At 38.7% G+C, this 19761-nt stretch overlaps 1 protein-coding gene across 7 annotated transcripts in view; it reads left to right on the plus strand.

Moving 5' to 3' along the window:
• LOC308059783 (uncharacterized protein) overlaps positions 1-19761 on the plus strand; it is a 65250-nt gene that overhangs the window by 26727 nt on the left and 18762 nt on the right. For 4 of the 7 annotated variants that reach the window (XR_013926401.1, XM_080377663.1, XM_080377661.1 and 1 more), the window contains one exon: positions 1-19761. This exon is cut by the window's left edge; it is cut by the window's right edge. The exons of the other annotated variants lie outside the window; for them this stretch is intronic. The gene's annotated coding sequence lies outside the window, so the exon portion shown is untranslated. 7 annotated transcript variants of the gene reach the window in all.

Below are 19761 nucleotides of genomic sequence, written 5' to 3' on the forward strand. Positions count from 1 at the left end.
TGGGATTCAGCCCTGTACCTTCCATGATTAACATTTGGCTCTTCAAAATAAAACCCCCAGTTGCCAAAGCTAATTAAAGTATAAGCTATTGCATTTTTTTCTTCAGTCCCAAGTCATCAAAAGTAAATATTAAAATAGATAAAATGATTACAGCTATCTTAGAAAAAGATAGGTGGACCTGTGTTGCATGTAATATTATATAAACAAAGTTGTACATTTAATTTATCCTCACAAAACTTCTTACATTGAAAAAGTTAATGCCACTGAAACCAATGACATAGATTGTTTTGACTTTGATCTTTTTCAGGTACAGACTTATTTGATACTTCTTTATAAATCTTTGTTTACCAAACTGGATTTTGTGAATCAGGTGCTTTCTACTCAGTGAAGTGTGTAAGTGAGAGTGGCATAATAGACTAGTATGATCTCAGGAGGTCCCTTCCAACCCTGACCGTTCTGTGATTCTGTGACTCCACAGAGATTGATTTGGTTGTCCAAATACAAATATACCTGCTTTGAAAGGCCCTTAACTATTCCCTCTGGCCTCCAGCTGCTGCTCCAGGAATTCAGGAATCTCCATGCCAGCCTTGTACAAGTGTCTCATACCTATATACAGGTATTCTACACATCCTGTGTCGTAATCACCAGTTCCGTGCATCCCTCAGGTACCTTATAGGACATCTCAGATGGCTCAAGATGCCTGTGTTTAGCAGGTGACTCAAGTCATAGATCTCCACTGCTTATGTTAGAAATTTGCATACATGGTCCACATGTTGATAAACAAAATGTGCATGGATGTCTGAATTTGGCACTAAACCCCTTTGTACAGTGAAAAGCATCCTTGTAAAGGCTATGGTAAAGAGGTGTAGGGCTGACTGTAGAATGAAGTACTGCCTTAACTCCCCAGCAGAAACTGTGGTATTAAGGTAGCGTAAGGTAGTCTTGCTACAAAGAAGAGCAACCATTTGAGAATACTGGCAATCTTTTGGCCACACTTTGCAATGAATAATCTAGATTTCATTCTCAGAAATGCTTGCAAGGATCAAAGCATGAAAGAAAAAGCTAATATGTGCTAAGGCTTGTGCTCATTCAGGAACACCAAGAACGCCCCCCCCCCCCCCCCCCCATTTGTAAATTCAGCCCCAAACCCAATCAAGCTTGTGTAGTTTGATTTGGATGTGTTACACAGCACTAATTCATGCTTCATTCCAAAATTATTTGGGCCTTGATTTAGCAGAACACAGAATCTCTTGCCTAATATTTTAAATATGATTCAGTTCATTCCCTAATTTAGGACTGTTAGTTCAGATTAATCTCACTTACAGATTCAGACATCTAAAGGTATGTATTCATGATGTAGAGAGATCTATAATACACATAGTTACAGGGCCATATAATACACAATATAGTGTACAGGGCTATATAATACACATAACAAGTCTTCTGAATAGTCTGTGTCTCATGAGCAGGTAATTTATGGATACATCTACTTGTCTATTTAAAATGGCACTAGCTACTTATGTGTGGGCAACAGATTAAGCAATCTGTTGAAAGAAGAAATCTTCAGAGTGTAACAAACCCCTCCTGTTTTACAATGGGATCAATTACCCTTCGGAAACATCTTTCTCTGGATATATGAGGAACATGGACAGCTAACTTTTAGTCTTAGATGGGAAAGCTTTGGTGACCTGAATCTCTCCCTTGGACAATAAAACATAAAAAATCCGTTGTCTTTGTGCCAGGATTATTATTTTATTTTTTTTCCTCAGTGGAAAAGACTTTTGTTTTAAGGAACAAAATTGCTGTAGCAATTAATGAATAAGCATTAGTGCCATCTGGCAAGTTTTCAAGATGACTTATTTTACTACACAATGCTTGCACTGGTTTTGATACAGTGACCTGCGTAGCGTTATTTTTGACCCCGCTTAAGTGAGCAGAAACAGTACCAAAAATTACATTACTCATTTACCTGAGAAAGCATTTTTATAAGGGGAGACAAGATAATAACATTATATCATGATCTGAGGTTTGGTGCATTAGAAATAATAATAAAATGTTCTCTGACTCGTTTAAACTCTTACATGGTATGAATTCCTTCATTTAACTGCAAAGGTGACTTATAGCATAAAATTTCAAAACTGTACTTGAGTAGATAAGGGATTTTCTGTAAATATCAGTGCACTAAATTTTGAATCAGTAATTTTTTCTATGATAAATCACACTGTAGAAGGAAGAAACTGGACCCTGATATGATGAACTTAAATAAAAATAATGGTTTTGGGTTGTTGGGCGAGTTTTTTTTTTTCCAAAAAGAATGAAATTATTTTATCAATACAGGATACACTAATGAGCATAAGATCCATCAGGTGTTAAACTCACAGGTACATCTCTGTGAATATTTTGGACAAGATGCAGGAGTATAAGAGAGAAATCATATTTTATCACTGCCTTGAGGAAGGTCTCATGCACGGCTGCTTTGGTTCCACTGAACAGAATACAGATCTCTGGGGTCTTTAGATCCATCCTCTGGACTCTTACAGGATGACTGACCTGTGATTCATCTTATTTACTATGGTGTTAGTGTGCCTGTTCCACTTCAGGGATGAGATACTACAGAACATTCCACTGTGTTCAGTGGGAGGTTTTGGTACAGCTACATGCAAATACTGCATGCAACTAAACCTAAATGTATACCTTTTTGCAACTGTTACAACAAATCAAAGTTAATTGTCCTCATTTATCTTTAAATAAAAAGCATGTAGCATAAGTATTTCAGCTGGTGGTGTAGAAAGCCACCACAGTAAGGATATACAGACTTTCTGTAGAGCACATTAGTAATAAAATGACCAGCCTGGATCAAATAAAGCCCTCAGCTCTGCTTCATGCTTAATTACGCTCAAAGTGATTCAAAGCTATTTGCTAGCTGTGTCTACTCTAATTTCTAAGCTGATGGTCACAAGGCTGATGGAATGCTAAAAAACATCTCATGCTGCTGAGCAGGATGACCAGCAGCAGCACCAGAAACTAGAGGAGTTTGCTGTTTTGTGTTTTGCTTTCACTGACGGCGGTTAGCTGGTGTATGGCTTAGCTGTCAAACAGCGTAAGTCCTTTTGGCACACTTGCAGCAGAACGGGCAAGATGTGACTTGGAAGAAATCAGCTGACATAAGGTGGAATTGTCTGTGAAAGGAAAGAGGTCGTTATTGGCTAGTTTTGTTAGATGTCTCAGGAAGAGAAAAAAATGTCAGTCTCTGCATGGATCCTTACGGCTCTCTAGGATGGCAAGCCATTGACAATGACAAGGTGCCATCTGTTAAGAAGCTATTCTGGAAGAAAACCGGAGCTGCTGGAGGATTTCGCTGCACTGCAGTCAGCAAGTGGCATGTTTGTCATATCAGGGGCCCGTGGATGTCTGCAGACAAGCATGCCCTTACGCGCATCAGCTTTTTGAGTCAACTAGGTAGCAAGAGTGGTGACTCTATTACAATTATTTTGGGAATTCTGGCAGCTATTCTAAATATAAATAGTTGTGTTAAATTAGTGATCTCCACTTCTAATGTCTTCCAGGAAGAACACATTATTTCAGCTGGTAGTATTATAGAAGTTACCGTTCTCTCTGTTGGGGATGATTGATTTAATACTTCTTGCATGTGGGGGGGGAAAAAAAGTCACACAGTCCAGCCAATCAATAACTTATGTATTCCTTTTGGATATATTTCTGTCAAATTTTCTTATGAACATGGCAAATTTCCAATGTTAAAACCCAAGCAAATCTATTTCATATATGTGAAACTTGGAAAATGTCAGATAAATGAAATATGCTTGCCTAAACAAGTTGGTGGTTTGCAGATATATCTGCATAATTCTTATTTTATCTTACAAAATAACCAGTTATGCTTTGTGTCTTTGATTATTTAAGTTTAAGGAAAGTAAAGTTCAATAAAATTTCAATTCTGACACTCCTTGTATTATAAATATGAATTAAAGAAAGCTGTATTTCTTACAGAAAAAAAATCTCATATGTAGAGTATGCTAATGAGCTTTTTATTAGGGCAGGTTTTGCATTTAAAGCATTCTGTAGACAGCAAGAATAATGACACTACTGTAATGCAGACCATGATGCAATGAAGATGACTGCGATCAGATGCTCTCTGCAACTGATGTTTTAAAGTCCTCTCAAGTCTGAATTGCACAGTACTAATACATAATAATATCAGTAATAATTTAAAATTATGTGTTACTCCAGACAGACTGGAATTGTTCTGAGCTGGATTTGTCTTTGTACTGTGACAGATCTTTGTAAACTTTCCACTGCTTCCTTTGAGGATACCCTTTGCATGACTGAGTTTGCTAGTTTAGAGATCACAGATTCAAGAAATCCAACAATTACATTATCAAATCTCAGACCTGTCAGCATCAGCCAAGACTCTTAATAGTGATTATAGCAGACCACAGTAAATCATGGTCTACACTGCCTTGTTCTCTTTATTGGGTTAAGAGTCTCAGGGCTCAGACCTGCTCCATATTGAACTCAAACTAAATATTGTATGTAGATACAGTAGGAGCAGGCCTGGATCCTCAGGCAAGGGTTGGAGGGGAGATCCCCATTAACAGAGGGAAGGGAATTCTCAAATTATGTGCAAATTACTCATTGTATATGGAGATTAATTAGACTGAGTTTTCAACTGGATTCAATCAGTACAGCTCCAATCTTCCATGGAGTTATACTGATTTTTCAAAACTGAGGCTATGACCACAGACATCTGTTCACTAAAGGGTTATATGCAACTTTTCATTTGTGCTGTACCCTGATGTCACTTGATGTTTTCTTTCATTTTTATTGCTTTCATAAACCTGGAAGACTCGTTCCACTAGCCAATGGCCTCTTGCTTTCATATTGACCTTGTTGAATGGTCTGAGCACACTTTATTGGCAGGGTCTGATCAGCTTTGCCTTTAAGCGAAATTTTCACCTAGCTAAGAAATGTGGCTGATTATGTCCCATTTAGTTCACTTGCTGTCAGCTACTGAAGTTGTGGCAGGAAAACAAAAAAAATATTGTCAATATTTTGCATGATTTTGGTCTGTGAAGAACTTGGGAAGGTGTGTGTGTGTGTATATATATATATATATATATATAATGTTATATACATGTTCTAAATTTAATACCTTTCTAAATTTAACTATTTTAATATTGGATTTTTCCTTGACTAAAGTTCCAGAGGACTATCTCTGCTTCTTTCCTAAATCTGGAGGAAGATTACTTATATACTTATTCTTTTTTTTTTTTCCCTGCAAATAATAGTAAGAATAATAATAACAACAACATAATCAAAAACAAAATAGACAAAAATGTCATTTACTATTATCCCCTGAGGTGCATAATGGTTCATATAATTCTCTTTTGGAAACAGCCAGATGGAGACAACAGAGAAGGGAACAGAAAGGGAAGGAGAAAGGAAAGGAGGATAACAGTAATGAATGTAGAGATAGAGGGAGGAGACTACAAAGGAAGATAATAGGGTCAAAGTCCACACACAGAGGTGAAATCAATAAAACTATGCCTTTTTATATGACAACTGATATGGGAACAACTGTGCATGAGCTGTGGATTTTTAGAATGAAACAGGAATGTCAAAAAAGCCTGACAAGGAGATCGGTGGGCTGCTACTTAGCACACATTTGAAAGCATTTGCCGGTTGTATTCCATGGGTTAAAAACTAGTCTCACAGGGTTTTGGAGGAGAGTCATCCTCACTGAAAATAATTTGGAATGATGGCTTCAACTCAAACCAACTTCAGATATCAGATACTGGTATAGATGTCTGCATAAGCAAGACATCTCAGTTCATTTTCCCACATAAACATGTCTAGCACCGTTTGAGTGTATCCAACCTGGCCTGCAGCTGTCATTCCAGAGCAGTGCATGTTTCCAAGAGGTCACATACAATATATGACTGCCATCTCGGTGTGTATGTCATGGGTACTGCATGGCCTCTCAAATGACACCAGGCATTTAAATGTGGGCAGGTGAGAAGAGCTTTAGATCCTCCTTGACTAAAATGTGGTCTAAGGAGCCCATCCAGCATGTAGACAGGGTAACAGCCTACGTTAAGTAAGGTGAGCCTGTGACATTCAAAAAGATGCTTTGGTTCCATCACAGTTACAGCATACCATTAGCCCACCTTTGCCCTTAAAGCCAGTGAGGAGTTACAAAAAAAAATTCTGTAAATAAAGGAAATTAGAGAACCAGGGCTAAAGAAGAGGAAAAAAAGAAAAATAGTTTTTAAGAAGGATACACTAAAAAGAAGCACAAAGAAGATGCTAAGAAAGAAAAATAAGATCCTTACCTTACATATTTTTAACTAAAAAGGCCCAACATTCAGTGCTAGAAGTAGGCAAGTTAAGCTGTGATTCAGCGAAGTATGTAAAGCTTCACTGAGACTTTTTCTGAACCTTACACAATAACACCTCTTCCACTTTGGCTAAGGAGGTTGGTGTGCTGTTGATGGATAGTCTTAAACTGTGTGTTGAGGCACAGTAACTGGAACAAGGCTGTTAATTTTATGGTAAAGCTACAAATAAATATTCTGCTTAGCAACATATGAAAGATCTTTGCACTCCATTTTAATCCCAAAGGTTAATTAATATGGATATCATACCTCAGGCATTATTTTTCACAACTGTTTTTGGTGCAACACTGACAAGTCCAACAATACTTAAATCAGTAATTGCTCAGATATTAAACTTGTCACACTCTACTGGTGATCTCACAAGCGTGGGAATTGTCCTACTAGCTGCTACTTAATTACTTTTACCTCATTATTCATATTTTCATTAAACTAGTAGGCTGTCTTTTCTGTAGTGTGTTCCGTATCTTTTCTCTCTGGAACTGGGATTGTATTAAATTACTATACTTTACCTCATCCAGAACGTTTTACAGCTGCACTCTAATCACTTTAAGACATTTCATTTTTGCATAACCTTTTTAATGGTACTGACATATTTTGTATTATATTGCATACATATATTAAACACATACTATTGGGATAAGCTATTTGAAGCCTGGTTCTGCAGCACATGTTCAATCAGTGGGATTAATCCTATCACAGAATACTCTTCAGGGTAATAACATCAGGTCTTTGAGTTGACACCCTGAATTTTATAGAATGAGTAAATAGTTGATCAGATTTTGCTGTTTACGGAACAAACTGAGGAATCCCAGTATAGCAGGATTCCAAATAAATGCGCTTCACAACATACAGATAGGTAAGTCTAACTGCACGTGTGTTTTTGATGATTTCAGAGCTTGTTAGTTTCCTGGAGCATAGTTAGGTAGACCTCACCCTAGTATTTCCAGATTATTTACAGAGAAGCACCTAATTCCCCTACATAATTCAGCATTGAAATGTGCTTCCTTTTAGTCCTTACTTTACACAGGTCCAATCTTAGGAACAGAACTGTTGTTACTGGAGTCACGTAGCTGAATTAACACTGAGGGTGGAGCATTTATGCCTGACAGAAAAGTTACAAAGTTTCAGGTAGTTTTCAACAAGAAACACTGCCAAAGTGGGTATCATAAGCAGAACAAGTCATATATGGACTCTTATCTTTGCTGCTTGTTCCAGTTCCTCAGTGAACATATACTGAGCATTCACAGAATTGCAGAATGGATGAGGTTGGAAGGGACATCTGAAAGTCATCTGGTCCAAACCCCCTTCTCAAGCACAGCCACCTACAGCCAGTTGCCTAGGTCTGTGTCCAGATGGCTTTTGAGTATCTCCAAGGATGGAGACTCCACAGCCTCCCAGGGAAACTTGTACCAGTGCTTGGGCTCCCTCACTGTAAAAAATTGTTTCCTGAGGTTCTGGGAGAACCTCACTGTTTCAGTTTGTGCCCATTGCTTCTTAAACTGTAAATTGCTTCTTGTCCTGTCACTGGTCACTATTGAGAAGGGCTTGGCTCTGACTTCTTTAGATCCTCTTTTTCTTTAGGTCTTTATTTACACTGATAAAATCCCCCCAAGCTTTCTTTTCTCTAGGCTAAACTGTCCTAGCTTTCTCAGCCTTTCCTCATAGGAGAAATGTTCCAGTCCTTTCATCACCCTTGTGGCCCTTTCTTCAACTATGTCCAGTATATCCATGTCTTTCTTTATTGAGGAGCCTAGAACTGGACACAGAACTCCAGGTATGACCTCACCAGGGCAGAGTAGAGGGGAAGGATCATCTCCCTCAGCCTGCTGGCAGCACTTCTTCTAATGCAGCCCAGGATACCATTGGCCTTCTTTTCTTCAAGGGCATATTGCTGGCTCATATTCAATTTGTTGTCTACTAGGACCACCAGAGCCTTTTCTGCTAAGATGCTTTCGAGTTGCATGGCCCAACCATGTACTCGTGCATGAGGTTGTTCCTCCCCAGGTGCAGGACTTTGTACCTCCCCTTGTTGAACTTCAAGAGGTTCCTGTCAGACAATTTCTCAACCCCGTTAAGGCCCTTGTGGATAGCAGTATGACCCTCTGGCACATTAAACCACTCCTCCCAGTTTTGTGTCACTGGCAAACTTGCTGAGGGTACCTTCTGCCCCATCACCTAGACCATTAATGGAAAGGCTGAAAGGACTGGATTCAGTACTGACCCCTGGGGTATAGCACTAGTTGCTGGCCTCCAACTAGGCTTCATGCCACTAATCACTACGTTCTGGGCCCAGTTCCTCCCAAGAGACATTCCTTCCCTTGTGTACTCATCTATAGAGACATACTCTGTACTTATCTTTGTAAAGATCTGGAAGACTGGAGTATGTTCCTCTATGTCCTTGAAGTTTCTGTTATAAACTATAGTAATGTCAATAAACATATTTCTGTGCTCATAGGTATTCAACATTATTTTAGGGCATGATCTGAAGAGGTTAGTCTGTAGATACAGGCTTAGGCATACATATATATATATCTCTCACATGAATGATACAGAACTAGATATACAATACTTTTTCAAATAGATAGATGAGGTGCTAAACTTCTATTAAAGATTAATAGAAACATGGCTTTTATATGTCCAATAAAGCCCTTTGTATTAGATACATGTAGCGATATCATGCAGTACAGCAAATATGGCACTAAATTTGGTTAATGAGAAGACATACTAATACAAAAAACTGGGGGTTTTCTTTGGGTTTGTTTTTTTCCAGATTAACAGTATAAAAGACATTATCATACGGTCTATACTGAAACATATCATATAGCTAAAAAATTTGAAATAAAACCAAAAATTAAAGTCTGTTATTCACAAGTTTGCATCAAAAAATAGTATTATAGTGTCTCATATGTCATAAATTCATATAGAGTTTCTCGGAATTATTTTTAGGAAGGACTCGCATAGAATTTCTGGTTCCTGTATCACTGAGAAGACCTTGGACTTGTAAAATATCTCTTGAGGAATAGAATCTGTCATAACCTTGTCACACAGTGTAGCATGTAGGTATATAGTGACTCCTCACACTTTACAAACCTGGCTTAGAAATTTTGTTTGCATAGACATGGAGAGTGGACATGGTTTTCCAAGTGTACCTTAACTATTGCCTCAGTTGCCTTCAGTTATGGCATCCAGTTTATTTGAGAAGTTCCTGGGTTTATATTCTAAACAGATGACTTTTCTCCTAGCACCAGTACTTTATGCTAATATTCCATCCCATTTCTCTGATTCTGGTTTGCAAGTTCACCTGGCTGCATATTTTTTACCTCAATACTCAAAACTCTGTGAAGTTTGCAGACAGTGGAAGCCTACACTGAACTCTTTCACCAAAAATGTAATTAAATCTATTACACTGGACTGACCCAAGATTCATCCCTGAAGATCACCACTTATGTCTTCCTATCATCCTGACAGATCTTCCTTCAATATAAAACATCAGTTTCCTATTTATCCTTCTTCCTGAGCAGGCTGCAGTGCTTGTGTTAATACCTACCAAATCTGACCTTAATAATAGTTTCTTTTGGGGAACTTTTCCGAGGTTTTTGTTTGAATCCAGATAAATTTATTCCATTGCTTTAAGAAATATTAGTCCTTAGACTGTGGTATTTGCTTTATGGTATTTGGAAGCAGAGTCTTATTTTCAGCAAGATTAATAATACTTGCCAAATATCCATGGATTAGTGAGCCGAGATGAGCTGATATAGTCATGGAGGAAAGAGAAAACAAGCTGTAAGACACTCAACTGTTTTCTTATAGTGCGAAGTAACAGTAATTTTCAATAACATATGAGAACACTTGCTCTGATTTTAGCTTGTGTCAATTGTTTTAACCTTACAAGAGAAAAAGATATTGCTAACTGGGGTGCAGAAGGTGGTATTAGCAAAGGGAAGATGATAAAGTCTTTAATGCCATTGTACAAAAAATGGACAGGTAATTTTCCCATATGAAGCACAGGGAAAGAGTGTGGAAAATTATGGGGTTACACAATATCAGAATCAAAGGAATTATTTCTAGCTTTCTGCAGTCACATGACTTGGTTCTCATGTTTGTCTTTTGAAGATGTTCTTTTTTCTTTGAAAATCAGCTGAGAAGTCAAAGTTCAGAGGGTGTTTTTTGAAACAAAAAATATTCTTCTCTTAGGTGTGCAGTTCAACTAACATTTTAAAATTCCTACAGTGTAAATGTCTAGGTTTGAATCAATCAATTAAAAGAAAATATCAGAGCCACTGGAGAACAGTAAGTACTACAAACTGTTTCACCTGACCTATTTCCTATGGCCACTTTAGGATGAAATGAAATATCTGAATTTATTCTGAAGAAACCTATTTCTGCATATTAGTTGTAAAGATACTCTGGGCAGCTGGCTGCGGCATGATGTGTGCAGCACTGATACATGAATTGAGACACACATTTCAGATATATACATTCTTTTTTGTTTGCTCATAAGAGTTCATTCTGTGTTATAAGGGTGCTTGTTTTCCCCTATATTGCTTTCCTGGAGACAGTCAGTGTATTCTTGAGTGTGGATGCATGCAACTCACATAAGAATCAATGGATTTTGATTATTATGTTTGAGAGGAAAAATCCCCTGCTGAAGCTGTGAAAATATGTTGGAAAATACACATTTGTTGCTGGGACATAGTTGATTTCCATTCAGTAAGAAGTGTTGCCCAGGAGATTTTCTTGGGTTTCAACTACATCAATTATTTTAACAATAGTTACAACTGACCTGCCTTCACCAGTGTCTCTAGACCTATATGACCACAGCAGCAGCCCTACTGCTACAAGGCAAAAGGTATATTTTTTATCTGTTATTGCCTGTAGGTGTATGTGGAAGGACAAAACATCAACTCCTTTAGGGGTGACTGGTCAAGGACCTTTTCAATGCAAAAGGAGATAAAAAGAAAAGGGGGAAGCCATAAGCAAGAACATACAGAGACACAAACCTGACTGACAAATGATAAGGGAGGGGGTCCAACCTGGTCCGTCAGACTAATTGATGAGGGTTTGTGGGATTGTGGAAGTGCTTCTTCCAGCAAGGTTATCTGATTAGAGACCTTGCCAAATGGGAAACTAAGGAAAAGGGGTAAACCAGGAACAAAATACACAGACACAAACCTGACAGGTGAACATAATGGAGACAAAGACAAGAAACAAAGTTGGTCAGTGAGGGTGACAGATGAGCTGTTGAGAAGCTGCAGACAAATCGTGACTTCACAACTGACAACGATGCAAACCTGAGGATCCTGGGTGTGGAAGGGTGTTGGTGGGACTATGCCAGCTGGTGGGGGAACATGCAGGGGAAGTGGTTCAGGGAGGAACAAAGAAGGGGTAGACAGGAAGGCTATAAAGGGGACAGGCACATGTAAAACAGAGCCAGTCTTGTCTGACTGAGCCCTGCACCTGGTCACTCCAGTCTAACTAGCTTGTGAGTAGGATGCCCCTTGTCCAGACAGGTATATCAGGTGGGAGGAGGGTCCCTGTGCTGGTGTTCAGGAGGACCCATGAGCATGGGGTGCCTATGGGACAAGTGTGTGAGTGCTGCGTTTGCAGTGAGCACCCCCTGGGCCAGGCAGTGAGCTGGGGACAGGAAGGGTGGCTGGGATCCAGGCAGGGGTGCTGGGTGGGCAGAGGGGCTGTACCACTGCTCAGGGATCTGTGAGTGTGTGTGTGCTTGTGAACCTGGAGAGTGTGGTGTGTGTGCTGCACTGGGGACCTTCTGCCTTCCCCAGCCCCAGAGGAGGAGGGGACGTGGCTGCCTGTGCCTGTGAACGTGAGGGCTGCTGAGGGCAGTGTCTTGTCTGTGGCCATCTCTGTGACTGGCCCTGTCTGTGTCCTCTGTGTGTCTGTCTCCATGTTTGGGTCTCTAGGAGATGTGCTAAGCTGCTGGTTGAACCCACAAAGGGGAAAGCAGCAGCTGCATCCCTCAGCCACGGCAGATTATGCCAGGTTCCTAGGGATGGAGGAGGCAGCTGCTCTTAACATTAGTTAATGTTGCCACTCTTAAGGTATGTATAATTTGCTCATCTTGAGGATGTCCTAATTTACAAAAAGAAAAAAGCTAAGTAAAGGCAGAAGGTGGGGAGATTTTGATTGTGACAGATTTTTTCTTATTGACACAATAGCCTTATAGAATTATTTAAGAATGACAAACCCATAGAAAACCACTTTATAGAATACCAATGCAGGACTACATTTTGCTATTATATCATATAGACTAAAAGATTAATGTATTTGTACCTTTGGTCAATAGATAAGCTTGAGCAATTCCTGTATAAATATCATGGTTCCATCTATTTTATCCTATTACTTATTACAGACCACTCTTTTCAAGGGAAATTTTCTGAACTTGCTCACTTCACCTTTACTGTAAAACAGTTGTGGAAAGGAAGGGGTACAAAGGAATTTATTTTCTGGATGAACATAGGAATAAAGAAAAACTGAAGTGCTCCATTTGTCAGAAACCAATTGACAAAAATAATCTCATCCCTGCTGCAAGTTTTCATGCATCAGCAATGAAGAAGGGTCTCTCTTTTATTCAAATTTTAAAGGTAAAAATAATTTGTCGTAACTGATGAAAATAACAGAAGATAAATGAAGTTCCTTTGGCATGTTTTGAAAGTAAAGCTTTGGAGGGATGGGAGACAGTATAACTCGGGCAAAGGAGATGATGACAATAACAGATGGATCTACATGGTGAATGAGGAAGACATATGTACATATATAATACTCTTAACATAATAACCCTAATATATACATATATGTCTGATTTATACCCTAAGGGCAATGGGTGAGTTTTCAGTCATTATATGAATATATACAGAGTTGTAGGAGTTATTTTACTGTGAAAAATATTTTTGGATAAGTCTAAGCCATTTTCACACTTGAAAAACTGTGTGTAATAATTCAGGGTGACTTTTTTAAGGTGTTTTAACTAAGTGTAGCTCCTTGAAAAACTCTTGTGGGTCAAGAGCTCTAGGGCTACCATTGCCTGTAGCCAGCACAATGATGGGAAGACTTCTTTTTCAGGTGTACATCATCTGTAGATGGCAGAAGACATTCCACAAGACAAAGGCCAAGTATCAGGTCCTGTCAGTTGGTAATATGGACTGACCTTTGCTGACACCAGTAACCAATTAATTACCTTTCAGCCTGTGCTGTGAAGAAAGAAAAGCTGGGCTGCCGTCCTTGTGGATTTGGGCAGAACCAGAAACTGGGTGCCTTTTAGTTGTTAAGTCTAGGCACCTTAGTTAGCTGAGCACTTCAGTTAGCTATTGATAAATCCTGTTATACTTATCCTATGATTAATTAGTGCTTTAGCCTTCCAGCATACTGCAGACGAGTACATTCATTCTTGTTGTGTCTGATCAAATGCAAGCACTGGTGAAAAGTAATATCTGACACAAAATCAAAGGCTGCTTCCACTTAGTAGCAGACTGGAAAAGGAGGAAGAAAAGAATAATGTTGCACGTATAGAACACATTAGGGTGGCATAAACATTAAGAAACACTGTCATGGCAGAACTCACCACTGCAGTGACAACCAGCAGCAGCTTCCCTGCCAAATCTAACATAGCATTCTAAGTACAAACAAGCATATTGGTATTTTTTCAGCAGAGCAGAGTGAGTCACTGAGCCAGGCAAACTGTTGCACACTAGCAAGAACACGTTTCTAGGGTCTGAAGGTACTTTATTATATTGGTATGAGGAAAAACCAGGTATGACATATTTAGACAAATGTTCTTGCTCTTAACTTTCCTCTTTTAACATACAGTATTTGCTCATAAGCTACCTTTTTTGGTGTGTTTTGACATCGTGTTTTACACCATTTATTAAGAGCAAGACATTAAGTTTAACTGCCTGCTAAAGATCATTCACATTACCTGCCCCTATTGTTGCCTTCAGTGACTTATGTGAGTTGGTTTTACTGGCAATATTGTTCATTTTGTAGTCTATTCAAAATCTACCCAAGCCCATTAGTTCCTTTGAATGCAGTGGTTTATGGACCAAGGTGTTTCCTCCTGGGTGATTAAAGTCTTATTTGCCTTATATATGTGCTTGTAGGTCTCCCCTCTTACAACTGCTGCTTTTATCACCTCTAGGGTTTCTAGTGCTGCTCTCTCTGCTTACATTTTCTGGTTCTTTGCATGTAGCAAATACAGCTAGGTACTGTACTCTGGGCAGAACAAAAGAGCTGGTGATGAAATGGGAGATTAATTGAAGTTCCCATATCCTCACCTGTTAGTCTGCAGATGTGCCTTTTGGCTGCTTCCAGAAAGTCATATCCTAATTCTGGCTACCAGTAAAGTAAAATTTGTTTAATTGCTTCAGTTTATTCCTACCAGCAAAAGCATCCTTTAGAAAGATGTGTATGTCTGTTGGCAGGGGGTTTGAGGGGGTGAGAGTGTGGGTGGCGAGGTGGGTGTAGTTTTCTTAGTACAGTAGGTGTTACTTCCATGGTTGGAAACCGAAGAAAAAGCCCTGGATATATTTCATCTTACCCAGTTTTAATGTTAACATCTACATCATTTAGTCATATTAGAAATTTCATAATGAGTATATATAAATAAGCAGCTTGGAGATCCATTTTGCAGTAGTATATGAAATAGGCAAAAAATACTCTGTTTTAAAAATCTAGTTTAGGGTGAAATTGATTGCTCCTGAGTAGTGTTCTCCTCACTGTCTGCTAAAGGGGCAGGGGACACAAAGTGATTAGCTCAGATGCAGATGCTCTGATTTCTAGGCACCTAACAGTAAGAGTCCAATGTAACATAGGTGGTTGGTGTCTCATTAGATTTAATGGAAATGTAGTCAATAGTATCACAGAGTCCTAGAACAGGTTGATCTGGAAGACCAGCTTCTGGATGTTGTCTAATCCAAGCCTCTCCTCAAAGCAAGGCTAACATTAAATTTGAATCAGGCAGCTCAGATAAATTTAGGAGATTTGATAACATCTATGTTGCACTGGCAAAGAAAACCAAACAAAAAAACCACTTATGCACCTGTGTTTCCTTTCACAAAACCTCATGCACCTTCCGGTGCTTGACCACTAACATTTTTAAGCTTTTTTGCTAATATGTAGGTAGAATTTATCTTACTGAAACTTATGATCTTATCTTTTTGTTGAGCAATGCTGAGAATCTGAAGACTGAAACTAATTTTCCTCTCAGCTTTTTCTTCTTGAGGTTAATTAAACCAATTTTGCTCAGCTTCTTCTGATATGTTACGTACTTTAGTATGATGTCTTGTACTGGGGGTCTGGGAGCTGGTGCAGTATGCCATGTGCAGTCTCACAAGTCCTGAATGGAGGCAAGTAGTCACTTGCTTTGAACTTCTTGCTATGCCTCTACTAATGCAGATTGCAGTACAGGAAGCTTTTATAACTACAAAGGTGTACTGATGGGTCCTGTTTTAATGTTGTCCTCTAGAATTCTCCAGCCCCTTTCTGAAGACCTGCTCTCTATAGATTCGGTCCCTAATCTTTACAGTGCAACAGAGTTATTCCAGTTCACTGCAGGACTTTGCATTTATCTTAGTTGACCCTCATGAAGATTGTCAGTCCATTCCTCCATCCTGTTGAGGTTGCTGTGGATGGTATCCATCTTTCTAGCATATCATCTGCTTTCCCAATTTGCTGGCATCCAATGAGCTATTTGAGGTTCCATTCTGTGCCATCATCAAGGCCATTGATCAGGGCTTGTATCAACCCCAAGGAAGATTAATTTTAAATGATTGACAGATTGATCCATTGACCACTGTCCCCTGAGTTTAGCTTTCTGCAGTTTTTCACCCACTTTGTAGTCTACAAGGGCCAAACCAGGGTCAATGAGTTCTTGAAGGGCCTGAGAACTTTAATGCACCTTCTCAATAAGGAAAGAGCAGGCTTGCTTAAAGGCTCCCCTACATCTAGAAAACAATCTCCAGTGAATCATGTAAAAACTAGGAGGAAGTGGTGTTCACACTGAAGATGCTAGGAACAGGATAGCTCTAAATCTGACTCTGATCAGCAGTCAGGAATAATGAAAGACTTCTTGTAATGCTAAGCAGTGCCAGAATCACTTAGCAATACGTTAAATACAAAATGGCTTAAAGCCTAAAAGAAAACATGACTGAAATTAAACACAAACAATTGAACCTTTATTTTTAAAAGTATTAGTTTGCTGGAACACAGTGACAAATTCTAATGAATGTCCTTGATGATTTTACAGTGGGGCAAATCACCTGTGAAAGTAAGGTGGTTATAAAAGACACTTACTGTGCATTATGAATGCTAAATGAAATCAGACATCCCTATAATCAACATCAATAAAAGTACCATAACTAATTTTACTGCTTCAAAGAGCCGCATAATAAACTGTATCAAAAGAAAGAATCCATAGGCTAAAAACTTTGCTCACACATACACACAAACTTGTGCATGTACATAATCATACCTACATTTTCATTGTTAAGTAAAATGCTTACAAGGGTAAAATGAAGAAATGCACTGAGATAGTCTTATCCTGTTCACAGTTATTTCTTTTGACCTGGGAGAGGGGGGAACGAACCACCCTTAAATAAAAATGGAATAACTTCAGTGGAATTGAGATGATATCCGCAAGTTATGTAAATATTAATTCTCATGCAAAAATAATCCTTTCAGATTGCATAGTCTAAGATCCCACTAAAGGTTTTACAGGTTGATTAGAGGTAAATAATATAGAGGAACTGTACTTACTAATAGCATGAAAAGGAAATGGTGAAGAATGGATACACTGGAACAAGAATTGACTTTTTTGTTCTGAGTTTGAGCAAAGGCATTTGAGAAAGTGATGCAGTGGGATTTCTAGAAGTTACTGTGATACAAATCAGTATGTGAGGGAAAAGGATAAGTGGGTGCCTAAGGAGTACATAAATTCAGTATTCAGACTTCTGATTTTGAATCATGTCTCAATATTTAAGCATTGTTTTGGGTAAAAAGACCGATACTTTGGGGGGAATTGTGTTGTGATGTTATTCAATAGACAAAGAAGATATTCTAGCTTCTGTTAGGATGAAAAAAAAAAAAAAAATATTCTGATTTTTCAAAACTACTGGTTTTTCTCTTATGCTAGCTGAAAGTCTGAGTAAAAAGGATTCTCTCTTCTTTCTCCACAAAAAACTGAAAAACTTTTTTTCACATTTTCTTCTGACAGTTATAAATGTATTTTCCTTTCAAATTAACTATCATGCCAAATTTAGATTTTTAGATGTTATTTTGTCCTGAAAAATTTTCTTTTAATTCAGAAAGCACAGATATTTTCTGATTTAACAAGGTACCAATTTATCAAGTCATGAAATGGTTAAGTGTGCATTTCTTCAGGAAATTCCAGAATCACTTCACATCGCTGGATTGACAAGACTTCAGAGTCACAAAACTGCAGTCAGCACTTGCCTTGCAAGAGCATGTTGGATATGCATGTACATAACCCATGTTGGATGCTTCTGCAGGAGCATGACAGATCACAATAGTCACTGCACATATTTTGCTGTGAAGAAAGTAAAAGAAGAGTGATCTTAGGGAGAGAAACAAGGACGGATAAAGCCTTGGCTTTATTCCTCATGGACTAAAGGTGAGAAAATTTGCTATAATTTGCTACAAACATATGTTAGCAGAAGTTAAGCTGTTTGCATCCACTGGGAAAAAGGTAGGGCAAGTAGTTCTGTCTTGAGCCATAGTGGCTATTAGATACATCTCTGCAGGGATGTATCTAATAGACACATCCTTTAATCAAAACTGTATCTAGGCCACAACATAAGGTGTAGCATTACGATGGTATCTTAACATTACAATTAAACTTCTGCTGAGAAAGAGGTGAATTTTTTCTCCTTGTTTCCTCATTGACAGATTTTTCTCTCCATAATCCCTTAACACCATTTATTGTTAGTTGAACTAATACAGGAAATACAAATACAAACACACAGGGAATCTTTTATGTTTTCAATTTTTTGCTTTAAGAAATTTGTAACTTCTGAACTATTTGAGCATACGTTTGATTCACAGAATGGTGCAAACAGGCTTTCTGAGGGAGGTACCCTGCTGTTGGCATCTCTCCAGGCCTCTTCAATGAAATACTAATTTAAAATAATTTTAATTACCCTCTTTAGAGCTTTGGCTTTTACTTAATTTGTATAAATAATTTGGGCATCTAATTAGCTCCCACTTTGTATCACATAAAATAATTGGGACTACTTTGTCAGGCAAAATATTCCTTTCAGAACGGATTACTCAAATGCAAATCCTTGCTCTCAGTTCAGGAATCACATCACTTCCAGCTTCATCATCTCTTTTTCTAAGTCAGACTGATGTTGATCAGCACGGACATCCCCTTCTCTGCTGCTGGATACAGACACCATTGACTTACTAATATTTCAACAACATTGTAATCCAGCTTCAGCTTTCCTGTGTTCTGCCTTCATTGCTGAAGCATCTCAGTACCTCTCAGTCTGTAATGTTCTTTTTCAGCAAGCTGGATGTTCTGCAAAGGATTATAAGGAAAAAGTAAATGGGAGCATGCTTGCCATGTTCATTTTAAACTTTAATATTATGTTAATTGAAGAAAAGTATGTCAGATGAAACCACTGGAGGGTTCTTCTTCCCATGTAAGTCAGCTTCTTGAGTCAGAGAAGCTTGCAGAGCTTGGGAATTGTGGGTGAAGAACCTGTAGACCCATCCTAGGAAGATCTAGGAATGCAGAGTCCATGCGGAGGCTGAGAAACTGCTGAGAGGAGCAGAGGCCTCCGGCAGCCTTAGCAGAGGTCAGGCAGCCGTGCCTCCAGCATGTGCAGAGAGCCTTCCTGGGGACTAGCCAGGGTACTGCAGAGCTGATTGTGCCTGGGAGAGCTGCTGAGATGACATCTGTGCTGGAGCAAAGACTAGTTTGCAAAGAATGTGGATGGCAGGAGAAAAGTCTTTATAAACCTTTCTTCCTTTGTATTGCACGTGATATAGTCAGTTCAGGCTTAATTTGGTTGCCATCAGTGTTTAGTTCCGTTTGAGGTTCTGTATTTGAGATGTCACAAGACCTCCAGGATACCCAGAGCCTTCTGGAGTGACAGGTGGGGCTAGACAGAATACCCCAGAATATCTGAAATTAGGCAAGATACCTTGGGTATGTGCGGTTGCTTAGCTGCCTTTGTTGCTTAGGCAACTGAAACAAGACCTGGAGATTTCTCTGTTTAAAGAAGTTAGTTATGTTAGTTTATGGTCTAGTAAAACCTCACCTTCTGAAACTTAAAAGCCTTTTGTTTTCCTTTTTTCTTTTACTTTTTTTTTTTTT

Source organism: Falco punctatus, assembly GCF_963210335.1.
Source record: "Falco punctatus genome assembly, chromosome: 2".
NCBI classification, from domain to species: domain Eukaryota; kingdom Metazoa; phylum Chordata; class Aves; order Falconiformes; family Falconidae; genus Falco; species Falco punctatus.